Here is a 15,451-nt window from a genome sequence, read left to right on the forward strand (position 1 = left end):
CCAAATGTTGATGCAATTTGCAGCCCTCTAGCCCTTTCCATGACATTTTTACAGCCATTTTAGTTCTAAAAAGTTCGGGTCCCCATTGACTTCAATAGGGTTCGGGTTTAGGGTCAAGTTCAGGTCATGTTCGGGTGCTGAACTCAAACTTTTTTGTGAGGTTTGGCCGAACCTGTCGAACCGGAACAACCAGGTGTCGACTCAACTCTAGTGAAGATTGGTCCAGTCGATTGGTCACACTTAAAGAACAGACAGACAGAAACTCATTTTTATATATATAAGAGACTAGCAGAAGGACCCGGGTTCGCACGGGTATATTTCATCTATCTAATTTAATGTTTGTGTGTGTCATTAAAATATATCGACAGTATTACCCCATAACTGTGACCTCTACAGCACTCTGTCCCTTTAATAGTGAACTCCACAGTCCCCTACTTCTTAACATTGACCCCTCCATGGCCTAATAGCTCTTAGTACCTTATTTCAAAGATGTGCCTTTGTTTAAAATGGTACTTCCACAGTGCCCGCCGCTTTAACAGTGACATTCACAGTGCCCACCTCTTTAACAGTGACCTCCAGAGTGCCTGCCCATTTAACAGGGACCTCCACAGTGCCCTGCGCCTTTAACAGTGACCTCCACAACGCCCGGCTCTTTAACAGTGACCTCCACTGCACCCACCCCTTTCACAGTAACCTCCACAGTGCCCTGCCCCTTTTATATATATAAGAGATATAAAGCTGAGTGTGTGTGCATGTGTATGTCCACCATCGCATTACAATCACAAAATTTGGCACATAGGTACAGCAGATGTCCGGGAAGGTTTTAGACCCGGTCTCAGCTCTCTAGGACGTACCGGTCCTGAGATATTCCCAAAAAATGCATTAGCCAATAGAAGCTTTGTCACATGACCCTTATCAGCCAATAGAAGCCTCCACATACACAGTTTTACTCCAGGTTTCCATAACAACGCAGCCATTTTTCTTCACTGCTGTAGGTGAGCTTTAAATGAAATCTGTCACTAGGATAATCGTTATTAAAGTAAAGCCATGGCCTAATAGCTCTTAGTACCTTATTTCAAGATGTGCCTTTGTTCCACCAATAGATATTTTTATCCTCTGAAAATCCAGTTTTCTTGGTATGCAAATGAGCCAGTAATGTGCCCAGATGGGCGTCACTCTTGCAGGAAGGAGCCCAGACACGCCCCCTTGACACAATGTGTCCACCCTTAAAAGACAAACTTAAAACCCCATCCCCAGGTCCCGATAAGCCACGCCCATGATCTGGTTAGACCACGCCCCCTCCCCCTACTCAACGCCTCAGCTGATGGGAATTGAAAAAATGAAGCTAAAAATCTACTTCTGTCAGCTGCAGGGGTGGGAGGGAAGGTGACTTTCTCCCTGCAGCTCACACTCAGACAGCACTGTGCTGCTGTCTAAGAGTGAGCTGTTCAAAAGGACTTCCTTGTGTCCGTCCAGGACCTGCTCCATATAAGTTAAATCCACGGCACTCCAAAAGTTTTTTTGCAAAATAAAGTTTCACATTTTAATTTTCAGTATACAGAATATCGTTCATGTACATCCAGTGCAATTCATAGTGCAATTCATTTATGAATAATAAGTATGTGCCATATCAGAAATTTCCCGGACGTTTCGGTCTGTACGACCTTCTTCAGCGGGCTCTAGAGAAATATACAACGTGCATATGATATAATTACAATAAATTCTGGAGTATGATAGATATTCTGTAGGATCATAGTCATTAGGGAGAAGAAAAGGGAATTATTTAATTCGTTTGGGTCCTAAAGGGGAATATATAATGGAAAGAAGGGGGTATAGAGATCACAGAGAAAGGGTTAAAAAGCGAAAATCCTATTGCCCAGTTGATTGGCCATGAGAGATATGGTGAGGCCGGTGCCATAGTTTAGACAAAGTCTGGTCCAAGGGAATACATGTCACTAGTAGCGTTTCAGTCATATATAGTAATATTTTCTAAGTCTAATGGGTATGTACATACTGACATATCTATAGGCAGGGTCAGGAGGCCGGTGCAGGGATATCTTTAGATAGATGTCATAGTAGAGATAGGCATATCATTAAAAGCATTTAGATCAGATTGGCTTACTGGCATACCTGTAGGCAGGGTCAGGAGGCTGGCGCTGGATGTCAGTGTCTCAGAGTTTTGGCGCTCTATTTATAGTGCTCAACGGCGCTGTAGTGTGACGTGCTGGGAGGTGGATGCACGCGCCGGAGGTGAGCAGTCAGGCCGGGGCGCTCAGTGATGACGTGAGCATGTCACGTTTGTATGAGGTGAGCGCTCCTAACAACGCGGCCTATCGCGAGGGGGTGCGTGCGTCATGACGTAGTTTGCGCGCGCATGCGCTCTCTGCCTGTAGTTCCGGTGATGGCAAAGATTGTGGGCAAAAAGGTGAATGAAGTGCTAGGGGGGAGGGAAGCACAAACAGGGGTGGTATATGTCAGAGGATGATTGCGATGTTCTGAACAGATGAAGGTGGTTTATAGGGCATTGCTCAGTTAGATATATACAATTCTGCAGTGTACAATCTGGTGTTACATCATGCGATAATGATAACAAAAGGTCATTAGTAAGAAGGCATCAGAGTAAAAAAGGGCATATAAATGAATAAATACAGAAGAGATATCATGGTGAGCAATGATAGATAGCGAATCAATTGAACTTGTGATCCAGAATTAAGATTCTAGAAATTACTTGCAAGCATGGGATGAGATGGGATGGGGGGAGGTAAGGGTAGGGAAAGGTTTAAGGGAGGGAGGGAGGGTAAAGGGGGGGAAAAAGGGAGGGTTGAGGGTTTTTTTGAATCTCACCCATGTTCGCCTAGTCCTCATTAGCGAGCCTGGAACGGAGAGACAAACAGTAAATTATAATCATGTTAATATACGAAAGTCACATTCCCTATTGAGACCTTTCGGTTCGAGTGTGTCCAGTTTATGGATCCAATAAGATTCTCTTTGTTGTAGAAGTGCAATTCTGTTCCCGCCGCGTCTTGGTTGGTGTACCTGTTCAATGACCTGGTACCGGAGTTGTGCGATTTGATGTTTGCATTTTTCAAAATGTGCCGGTAGCGGTAAAAGTAATTGTTTGGTCCGTATTGTCGATTTATGTTTACAGATGCGATCACGGATGTGTTGGGTGGTTTCTCCGACGTAAACTAAGCCGCATGGGCATTTTATCATATAGACGACAAAGGATGAGTCGCATGTAAAGTAATCCTTAATGTAAAACTGTTTACCCGTTCGTGGGTGTGTGATCCGGTCGCCTTTCAAGATATTGGAGCACTGACCGCAGTGCAAGCATGGGAAGGTTCCGAATTTTGGGTTCTGTAGGAAGCGTTGTTTGGGGGTCTTTTGTGTCCCTCCGAAGTCCGCCCGAATGAGTTTATCCCGTATATTGGGGCTTCTTTTGTAACACGTCCGTGGGGGATTTTTGAATTCTTCTACTGGACCTGCTCCAGACGGAGGACTGGGAATCTAAAAGCCTAAAACTGGACCTTTGGCCACCATAGGGGCAGGCTGCTGTGGAGGTCACAGTTAAGGGGATGGTCCGCTATGGAAGTCGGTGTTAAGGGACAGATTGCTGTAAAGGCCACTGATAGAGGGGTGGGCCCCTGTGGAGGTCACTGTCAAGGGGGTCGTGTGCTGTGAAACTCACTGCTAAAGGGGAAAGCTGCTACAAAGGTCAACGTTAAGGGGGTGGGCTGCTGTGAAGGTCCAATTTTAAGACACGGGGCACTGTGGGAGGGACAGTGTTAAGGGGTGGGGGCTGTGGAGGTCACTGTTAAGGGGGTGGGGTGTTGTGGAGGTCACTTTTAAAGGGGTTGTCCAGGTTCAGAGCTGAACCTGGACATACCTCCATTTTCACCCCGGCAGCCCCCCTGACATGAGCATCGGAGCAGTTCATGCTCCGATGCTCTCCTTTGCCCTGCGCTAAATCGCGCAGGGCTAAGGCATTTTTCTGAGTTCCGGTGACATACCGGGCTCTCTATGGGACTGACAGGCAGCCCGGTGACGTCACCGGCACTGATGGGCGGGATTTGGCTCTGCCCTAGCCAGTAAAACGGCTAGGGCAGAGCTAAAGCCCGCCCCTCAGAGCCGGTGACGTCACCGAACACACTGCTGGGTGCAAGTTACCGCCCGGCAGTGTGTTATTGAAAACACAAGAGCCTGTGCTCTGCGCGATCTAGCGCAGGGCACGGGAGCGCATCGGAGCATGAGATGCTCCGATGCCAGGCTCAGGAGGGCTGCCGGGGTGAAAATAAGGGTATGTCCGGGTTCAACTCTGAACCCGGACAACCCCTTTAAGGGGGCGGGGGGCCGTAGATGTCACTGTTATATAGTGTTGATATCTTTTAACAACACAAATAAACATTAAATGAAATAGATGAAATATTCCAGTGCAAAGCCGGGTCCTTCAGCTAGTAATATAATATTATTAAACTCCAGAAATGTATCCAGACCCCTCTTGGACTCTTTTAGTAAGTTTACCATCACCACCTCCATCCACCAGGTTGGTGTAGAAACTTTCTTTCCTCTAGATATAGAGGATGTCCCCTTGTCAAAGTGACGGTCCTAGGAATAAATATATGATGGAAGGGATTTCTGTACTGACCCCTGATATATTTATACATATTTTTTTAGATCTTCCCTCGTTCATCTTTTTTCTAAACTGAATAACCCTAGTTTTGATAATCTTTCTGGGTACTGAAGTCTATCCATTCCAGTTATTGCTTTAGTTGCCCTCCTCCTTGCCCTCCTCTGAACCCTCTCTAGCTCTACTATGTCTACCTTGTTCACAGGAGTCCAGAACTGTACACAGTATTCCATGTGTGGTCTGACTAGTGATTTGTAAAGTGGCAGAACTATGTTCTCATCAAGGGCATCTATGCTCCTTTTGATGCAACCCATAACATTATTGGCCTTGGCAGAAGCTGCCTGAAACTGGTTTCTACAGCTTAGTTTGCTGTCCACTAAAATTCTTAATTCCTTAGTGTTATTGTCACGACCATGTTCATGGTCGTGACTCCTTGGGAGCCGCATGCAGTTGCCCGCGGTCCGGTGTTGTGTCAACCGCAGCTGGGGGCACTTAGTTGTTTGCCTCAAGTGCGGTTGCTGCTGACAACAGGTATGCGTGCGGTTGCCTTTGGCTATGTGTGTGTGTTTGTATGCACTTTGAATGTCTGGTGTGCACTGTGTTTTATGTTATGGGTGCACTCTGACATTTTCCCTTCGCCTGTGGCTGCCCGTGGCAACGTGTGGTGTTTTGTACATGTGGTGGCAGTGTCTCGGCCTTCTGGCCGGCTCCCAGGACACGTTTGCCACGCATGTCGTTGTCGACGGTAACAGCTGCAGTGAGAGTTGCTTTGCGTATTCCCCTTTATGTGGTTTCACTACACTCCCTGGTTATGGAAGGGTTAACTCCCTTAGTGTGTGTGCACTGGGTGTGTCTGATTGTGGGTGTGACTACATGGGCTATAAAGCCTCAGTTAAGACCTGATGTCTGAGGGGTACTCCAGCCTTGTAGTAAGCTGGAGGCACTCTCCTGGTCCCATATACCATCTGCCAGTGAGGGCCACCCTTGTGGTCATAAATTGTGATACTATATGTTTATGTGATGTTAAAGGGGTTATCCCATCTTAGACAATGGGGGCATATCGCAAGGATATGCCCCCATTGTCTGATAGGTGCGGGTCCCACCTCTGGAACCCGCACCTACAACGAGAACGGAGCCGGAGAGAGTTGTGGCTGGAGGACCCCGGGTTTCCCAGGGTCCGACCACCACCAGACGCAGCTCCCCGCCTCTCCCATTGAAGTGAATGGGAGCGCACCGCACATGCGCAGCCAACGCTCCCATTCATTTCTATGAGGCTGACGGAAATAGCCGAGCCAGCGCTCGGCTATTTTCGGCGGCTTCATAGAAATGAACGGAGGGCGGCTGCGCATGCGCAGTGCGCCCTCCTCCACTTTCTCTGCTCCGTTCTCCTTATAGGTGCGGGTCCCAGCGGTGGGACCCGCACCTATCAGACAATGGGGGCATATCCTTGCGATATGCCCCAATTGTCTAAGATGGGATAACCCCTTTAAGTTTATGTCTATGTGGTGTCTGTTATTATTGCAGCTATGGTTCTGGGTCCCTGTGTGTTTATGTGTGCTGTGTCCTTTTATGTTTGTGTGTGGACAGCCAGCACTTGTGTCCAGGGTTCCAGTCAGTGTGTATGTGGCAGGTAGAGGTGGAAGTCTTTCACTCTCCTGCCATATCCATAGTCTGTTTATGGTTACATCCCATTGCAGCTCGGCCAGTTTTAGACTCCTGTTTCTCCGCATCCAGGAGGAACAGGTGGTCTACCCAGCTCCTAGTTCAGGGATCGGCGGAGGGTGAGTAGGGATCCGAGGTTCCTGAGCATGGGCCCTCCTACCTTCAAGGTCGGCTCATGCAGCTAGGAGTTAGGGTCGGATTAGGGATGCGTTAGGAGGCGACCTGCTCCCTTATTCTGTTGTCCTGGCCGAGCAGCGACTAACATCTCATGGCATCACACGGCTGAGGGTTTTCCCCATCCTCAGCCGTGACAGTTATTCATTGTTATACCATTTACTATGTACAGATGACTTGCATTATTCCTTCCTATGTCCACAACCTTACATTTATCCGTTCTTATCTACCACTTCTCTGCCCAAGCCTCCAATCTATCCAGATCCCTCTGTAGCAGTATACTGTCCTCTTTCATGTTAGTTACTTTACACAGTTTAGCATTGTCAACAAAAACCAAGTCTTCTATAAGATCATATATTGAAGAGAATAGGACCCAATACTGTTGAAGGTGACCGAATCTAAGGCCTCATGCACACGACCGTGACGTTTTTTGTGGTCCGCAAACTGCGGATCCGCAAAACACGGAAGCCACCTGTGTGCCTTCCGCAATTTGCGGAACAGAATGGGCGGCATGTTGTAGAAATGCCTATCCTTGTCCCCAAAACGGACAAGAATAGGACATGTTTTATTATTTTTTTGCGGGGCCACGAAACGGAGCAACGGATGTGGACAGCACACAGAGTGCTGTCCACATCTTTTGCGGCCCCATTGAAGTGAATAAGTCCGCATCCGAGCCGCCAAAACGACAGCTCGGATGTGAACCCAAACAACGGCCGTGTGCATGAGGCATAAGTGTGTATTGTTAATAACCACCCTCTGTTTTATACCACTGACCCAGTTACTTACCCACATACATGCCTTTTCCCCAGTCCAAGCATTCACATTTTATGTACTAAGTTTTTATTTGCCACAGTTTAACCACTTCCCATCTGGGCCATTTGCCCCCCTTCCTGACCAGGCCTAATTTTGCAAAACTGACATATCTCACTTCATGTGGTAATAACTTTGGAACGCCTTTATTTATCCAAGTCATTCAGAGATTGTTTTCTCGTGACACATTGTACTTCATGATAGTCATAAATTTGAGTCAAAATATTTCACCTTTATTTATGAAAACATCCCAAATTTACCCAAAAATTTGAAAAATTCGCAATTTTCTAAATTTCTATTTCTCTGCTTTTAAAACAGAAAGTGATACCTCATAAAATATTTATTATTTAACATTCCCCATATGTCTACTTTATGTTGGCATCATTTTGGAAATGTCATTTTATTTTTTTAGGACGTTAGAAGGCTTAGAAGTTTAGAAGAAATTCTTCAAATTTTTAAGAAAATTGCCAAAACCCACTTTATAAGGACCAGTTCAGGTCTGAAGTCACTTTGTGGGGCCTACATAGTGGATACCCCCATAAATGACCCCATTGTAGAAGCTACACCCCTCAAGTTACTCAAAACTGATTTTACAAACTTTGTTAACCCTTTATGCGTTCCACAAGAATTAAAGGAAAATGGAGATCAAATTTTTTAATTTCACTTTTTGGGCAGATTTTCAATTTTAATCCAATTTTTTCTTTAACACATTGATGGTTAACAGCCAAACAAAACTCAATATTTATTACCCAGATTCTGCGGTTTACAGAAACACCCCACATGTGGTCATAAACTGCTGTATGGGCACACGGCAGGGCGCAGAAGAAAAGGAACTCCACATGGTTTTTAGATGCAATGTCCCATTTGAAGCCCCCTGATGCACCCTTACAGTAGAAACTCCCAAGAAGTGACCCCATTTTGGAAATTAGGGGATAAGGTTCCAGTTTTATTAGTACTATTTTTGGGTACATATGATTTTTTGATCATTCATTATAACACTTTATGGGGCAAGGTGACCAAAAAATTGGTTGTTTTAGCACAGTTTCTATTTATTTATTTTCACAGCGTTCACCTGAGGGGTTCAGTCAAGTGACATTTTTATAGAGCAGATTGTTACGGACGTGGCGATACCTAATATGTATACTTTTTCTCATTTATTAAAGTTTTACACAATAATAGCATTTTTGAAACAAAAAAATTATGTTTTAATGTGTCCATGTTCTGATAGCTATAGTTTTTTTATTTTTTGAGAGATTTTCTTATGTAGGGGCTCATTTTTTGCGGGATGAGGTGACGGTTTTATTGGTACCATTTTGTGAGACATACGCGTTTTTGATCACTTGGTGTTGCACCTTTTGTGATGCAAGGTGACAAAAATTGCTTGTTTTGACACAGGTTTTTTTGTTTTTTTTTTACGGTGTTCACCCGAGCCATTAGCTCATGTGATATTTTTATAGAGCTGGTTTTTACGGATGCAGCAATACCTAATATGTATACTTTTTTTTATTTGTTTCACTTTAACACAATAATAGCATTTTTGAAACCAAAAAATGATGTTTTAGTGTCTCCATGTTCTAAGAGCTATAGTTTTTTTTATTTTTTGAGAGATTTTCTTATGTAGGTGCTCATTTTTTGCGGGATGAGGTGACGGTTTTATTGGTACCATTTTGTGGGACATACGCATTTTTGATCACTTGGTGTTGCACCTTTTGTGATGCAAGGTGACAAAAATTGCCTTTTTTGACACATTTTTTTTTGTTTTTTTTTACGGTGTTCACCCGAGCCATTAGCTCATGTGATATTTTTATAGAGCTGGTTTTTACGGACGCAGCAATACCTAATATGTATACTTTTTTTTTTTGTTTCACTTTAACACAATAATAGCATTTTTGAAACCAAAAAATGATGTTTTAGTGTCTCCATGTTCTAAGAGCTATAGTTTTTTTTTATTTTTTGAGAGATTTTCTTATGTAGGGGCTCATTTTTTGCGGGATGAGGTGACGGTTTTATTGGTACCATTTTGTGGGACATACGCATTTTTGATCACTTGGTGTTGCACCTTTTGTGATGCAAGGTGACAAAAATTGCCTTTTTTGACACATTTTTTTTTGTTTTTTTCTTACGGTGTTCACCCGAGCCATTAGCTCATGTGATATTTTTATAGAGCTGGTTTTTACGGACGTGGCAATACCAAATATGTAGATTTTATTTTATTTTTTCAATTTTTAATTTTTTTTTTTTTATTCCTTACTTGGGGACCTTTTTTTTTTTACATGTGAAACTTTTTTTTATTTTTTTATTTTTTATTTTTATTTACACTTTTCGTCCCCCATAAGGTCATACAAGACCTCTGGGGGACATTTGCTTCACTTTTTCTTTTTTTTTCACTGTTGATTTCTCCTGTAACTGGGGCTGACATAGTAGCCCCAGTTACAGAAGAAATGCACCCTCCAGAGAGGCTGTACAGCGTGATTCTGCGCTGTACAGCCTCAGAGCAGGGCTGATCGAGTTCTGTGAGAGACCTCACACAGCTCCTGAACCCTCCGGTCCCGGCGATCACATGACCGCCGGGCCGGAACAGGAAGCGCATAGCGCTTCCTGCTCTGCATACACAGCGCTCGGTGAGCGCTGTGTCTGCAGCGATCCGGAAGGCAGGGACACCTGGGCACTGTCCCTGCCTTCTCTCTGGGTTGCCCTGCTGTCACTGACAGCGGGCAACCCGATCAGCAGCTGCACGATTAGCGTGCAGCTGCTATTTCTGAAAGGACGTTTTAAAACGTGCTTTCAGAAATAGAGGTCCACCCATAGGACGTTTATATCCTATGGGCGGACTTAAAGCGGTTAAATAATTTTGACAAAGTCAAAATATACGACATCCATTGTCTCACCCCGAGTCTAAAACTTACCAGTAATTGTTTACCCATAACAGATGTGACTTACAGGCCTATAGTTTCCAGACTCTGTTTTTGACCTTTTTTTGAATATTGGCACCACATTTGTTTAGTGCCAATCGTGTGGAATGTGCCCTGTCATTATAGAGTCCTTAAATATCAGAAATAAGGATCTGTCTATTACATTAATTATTTATCTTATGATACGAGGTTGTATGCCATCTGGAGCTAGTGATTTGTCTATTTTAATCTTTTTAAAATGCCTCTACACTTCTCCCTGGGTCAGACAGGCCACATGGAAATTGTATTTTGACACTCTGCATTTCGTCTGATATTTCATTTTCCTAAGTGAGTACTGTGGAGAAAAAAAAAAAGTATTTAATAAATTAGCTTTCTTCTTATTGCTCCTTAAAACTCCTCCCTCATCACTGTTTAATGGGTGTAAACTTTTTACTATATACTGTATATAATTGAAGAACATTTTAGGGTTAGTTTTACTCTCTTTGTCAATGGGTCTCTCTGTCGCCAGCTTAGCTGCCTTTATCAGTATTTTACATAATGCACTTTTTTTTCCTATTATTTTTTTAAGTGCTTCTTCGCCACCTTCCTTCCTAATTTTTTATGTGTTTTTCATCATCTTTTGCCCCCTTTACATTTCTACTTATCAGTATTGTTCTTTTTTTTCTTGTTACTGACCCTTCTATTCCCATAATGTATGAACCTCTCATAATTTTTAGGATGTTTTTTTAAATATCCCAAATTTAGGTACATTTTAAGAAATCTCATCAATCCTCTGCAAAAAAAAACTAAAAAAAATAATTTAAGTTAAAATTTTCAACATCTCAATATATGCCTCGGATTTCTAACATGGATGTAACCTAGTGTTGGGCGAGCATGCTTGGGCAAAAACGTGCCGAACACAGCGTGTGCTCGAGCGCGATGCTCGAGTCTCCTCCCTGCACGTTTGTTGGCTGCCAATAAACTGCCAATAAACATGCGGGGAGGTACTGCCACTCACTGTGGTGCTGTAGCCATGTTGGTTACTGGCATTACAGGGATTGGCTGGCCGGAACGCGTCATAGGGTGCTATATAGCACCCGATGACACGTGGTTCGGCTCAGTCTTAGTCAGGACGAGAAGCAGCAGAAGGGACAGATAGTGTAGGGACAGGAATTTTTTTTTAGGCAGTGTTTAGTCTTGAAAGTTGTTAGAGACCCAAAAGTATTTTTAAGGACTATTGTTTTATCTGGCTGCAATATTTATTATTAGCAAAACCTGCGCTAAATTGCGTGCAATTGTTTAGCCGCTGCTGACAGTGACACAACCTCTGCTACATCTGTTGTGTTACATTTGCACATCCTAAATATCTGTGACATTCAGCGTAATTGTTTGGCCGCTGCTGACAGCGACATTACCTGCGCTACATCTCCTGTATAACGTTTGCGCATCCTAAATATCTGTGACATTCATTGTAATTTTTTATTAGCCTCTGCTGACAGCGACATTACCTGCGCTACATCTGTTGTACAACGTTTGCACATCCTAAATATCTGTGACATTCAGTTTAATTTTTTCGCCGCTGGGGACAGCGACATTACCTGCGCTACATCTCCTGTATAACGTTTGTGCATTCTAAATATCTGTAACATTCAGTATAATTTATTTGCACATACACTTACAAAACCTGCGCTTCTGTACGTGTGACATACTTGCAAGTATATAAACCATTTGATATGCTCAAGGTGATCAGTAAGAAACGGGGAAGTGGCTGTGCTGCTGATGGTGCACGCAGAGGCCGTGGCTCTGGGCATCGTGAAATTGTGCCTGCTGCCAGAGCATAAGAAACACACTCATCCACGATACCTAGCTTCATGTCCAAGTTTGCAGGGCGGCGCAGGACACCACTCTCAAAGCCACACCAATGCAACCAGGTGGCTTGCAGCAGATAATGCTTCCAATCGGCTAAGCAGTCTCAGTAGCCAAGAGTCTGGTCAACACAATCCTCACCCTAATCCACCTTTCTCCCTCCATGGAGAGTCTTGGCAAACAAGTGATCCCACACTTGGATTTTCCAAGGAGCTCTTTTTATATCCATTCCTTGATTTGGCCCTGAGAGGGTCATGAGAAGATCTTGTGCATTGATTCTCAAACTCTTGAGCATCCACAGTCAGAAGATGATGGTGGAAAACAGCAAGTAGTGTTTTACAAGGTGGATGATGATGATGAGACGCATTTGCCAATAAGTCAACGGCAATTAGAGTCTCAAGAGGTTGATGAAGAGGATGAGACACAGTTGTCAATAATTGAGGTTCTTGTTAGGTCAACAAGTCAGGAGGATGACCAGAGTAAGGAAGTGGAGGCGGTGGATGATGAAATCATGGACCCAATTTGGGAAGGTGGCAGGCCGAGCGAGGACAGCAGTACAGAGGGTGAAGGATCCGCAGCACCACAACAGGCTGGAAGAGGTAGTGGGGTGGCAAAAGGGAGAAGGCGGGCCACACCAAACAGGCCCGCAACTGTTCCCTGGAGCACCCCCTTGCGGCAATCTTCCTTGCCAAGGGGTAGGTGTTCTGCAGTCTGGCGCTTTTTAGAGGAAAGTACGGACGATAAAAAAATTGTCATTTGCAACCTGTGCCATACCAAAATGAGCAGGGGCGTGAACACTAGCAACCTGACCACCACCAGCATGATCTGTCACATGGCATCAAAGCGCCCTAATAGGTGGGCCGAAAGCCTGGGTCCACATTCAGTGTCTGCGGGTCACACCACTGACTCCTCTTCCCGTGTGTTACGTGTTGGCCAATTCCGTGTCTAAGACGCAGGCCTGGATGCCTCCTGCCCTGCACCTGGACCTTTGCAAGCACCATCAGCTAGCACATCCACTTCTGTGTCCCAGCGCAGTGTACAGATGTCCATACCCCGGGTCTTTGAACGAAAAGTGCAAATACCCAACCACGCACCAACAGGCCATAGCACTAAATGCGCACCTTTCAAAATTGCTGGCCCTGAAAATGTTGCAATTTAGGCTTGTGGACACTGAGACTTTCTGCAGCCTGATGGGGAAGTGAGTCATACCCTGGGATGGCACAGGTGCTACCGACGCCAAGGATTGCAGGCCCTATTTCCATCAGGATTTCCGCCACTACCTACCTTAGTGGCTCCAAACCCCCTTTCTTCTCCTCCACCTCCTCCTCCACTACCACCTCTGAATTATCATCTTGAAGCACCGGTCAGCCATCAGTAATTAGCACTTTATATACAAATAAATGTACAGGAAAGAATGTTTCCTAAAATTTTTTCCTCTAAAATCGATTTTATCTTCGGTTTTGTGCGTATTAGTGTCAGTCTTTAAAAGTGGCGTGCTACTCGGACAACATCATTCCCAGCAGCAACCTGGAAGTCCAAGATGCATCCAGACATCATCCCCATGCTGTTCCCAAACCATAACAGTGATGTTTCCATCAATTTCTGACCTTTTCCGATGAACCAGACACCCTCCCCTCTTCAGAGCAGGAGGTGCCTGGTTTAATGCTGTGGTTCTCCCATTGACTTCCATTGTGCTCTGGTGCTCTGTAGAGCACCCGAGCATCCCAAAGTGTTCTACTCGAGCACCCGAGCACTTTGGTGCTCGATCAACACTAATGTAACCCTTTTTAGATCTTAGGGTGAAATCAGTAACAAAATCCATAAGTAACATGTGCAGATTTATACTCTAAAACCTATTTCTAATACAGTAGACAATACATATCTTGACTTTATCTAATATATGAAGCTGAGTGTATGTGTGTGTATGTGTGTACGTCTGGTAAAGGAATCCGCACCTTTGCATTTACAATCACGAAATTTGGCACACAGGTGCATCAGGTGTCCGGGAAGGTTTTAGACCAGGTCTTAGCCCTCTAGCACATACCGTTCCTGAGATATTCCCAAAAATGCATTAGCCAATAGAAGCCTGGTCACATGACTCTTATCAGCCAATAGAAGCTCACAGTCCCTTAGTTTTCACGTACACACAGTTTTATACCAGGTTTCCATAACAACCCAGCCATTTTTCTTCTCTGCTGTAAGTCAGCTGTAAAAGGCAAGGGCTCTGTGGATGACACTGCTAAGGGAGCGGAGTGCTGTGGAGATTACAGTTAAGGGGGCCACCCTCAAAAGACAGTCTTAGAAACCCTGCCCCCAAGTCCCGCCAAGCTACGCCCCTGACCAGGTTAGGCTATGTCCCCTCCCACTCCATAGCCGAAGGAGACTGAAAAACTGGAGGTAAAAATCTACTTCTGTCAGCTGCAGCAGTGGAAGAGTGGGTGACTTCATCCCTGCAGCTCACGCTGAGACAGCACAGTGCTGCTGTCTGAGAGTGAGTTGTTTAAAAAGACATCCCTGTGTCCGTCCAGGCCCTGCGCCGGACGGAGAACAGGAAGTCTGAAAGCCGGACTGTCAGGCCTAAAACTGGATCTCTGGCCACCCTAGGGGCAGGATGCTGTGGAAGTCACACTTAATGGGATGGTCCGCTATGGAGGTCAGTGTTAAAGGGCAGATTGCTATAATGGCCACTGTTCAGGGGAAGGGGTGTTGTGGAAATCACACCTTAGGTTGTGCATGAGTCATGGAATAGGTTTTTTATGACAATGACCTCCTTGGAAAACTAAGTTTTTAAATTGATCGGGGCCATGTACTAATGTCAGGGGCAGTGAATGCAGCATTAGAGAAGATATGTAGACAGTAGAGCTTTGTTTAGTAAAAAAAAAAAAAAAGGCAACACTTTTAAGGAAATCTGAAGAAGTTACAATAGTGCCTGATAGTGTTCAACCTTTGAACAGACTAGGGTTCTATTGTCTGTTATCAAAATGATAAATCTAATTTTGTCTGGGAAGTGTGGGAAAAATAAGATTTATATAAAGGTTTTATAATTAGGGTAAATCCGTAAAGCAGAAAGTGACAATAATGACTAGGAAATGTATCCTTTGTGGGTGCACAGATTATATTCTCTGGCCCAAATTATTTAATTTAGCTGATTTGCACAATATGGAAGCTCATAAACTAAAATGGACTCTATGCATTCACGTCATGAACATTGTCTAGGTTACTAACCCTATCATAACCTCCATGTGAGGTCAGGAACAAAACATTGATAACTGGAGCATAACTTTAATAAAGCCTGTAGTAAATGGCAGATTATTAAAATATAAGAAACTTTTTCAGTTTCACGATTGGCTTCACTATCATTATGCTGGTTACACTCTGTTAGGCACTGGTTTAATTAATTAAGACTGGGATTTTTTGTTAA

The sequence above is a fragment of the Bufo gargarizans genome, chromosome 4 (genome assembly GCF_014858855.1).
Source record: "Bufo gargarizans isolate SCDJY-AF-19 chromosome 4, ASM1485885v1, whole genome shotgun sequence".
Classification (NCBI taxonomy): Eukaryota; Metazoa; Chordata; class Amphibia; order Anura; family Bufonidae; genus Bufo; species Bufo gargarizans.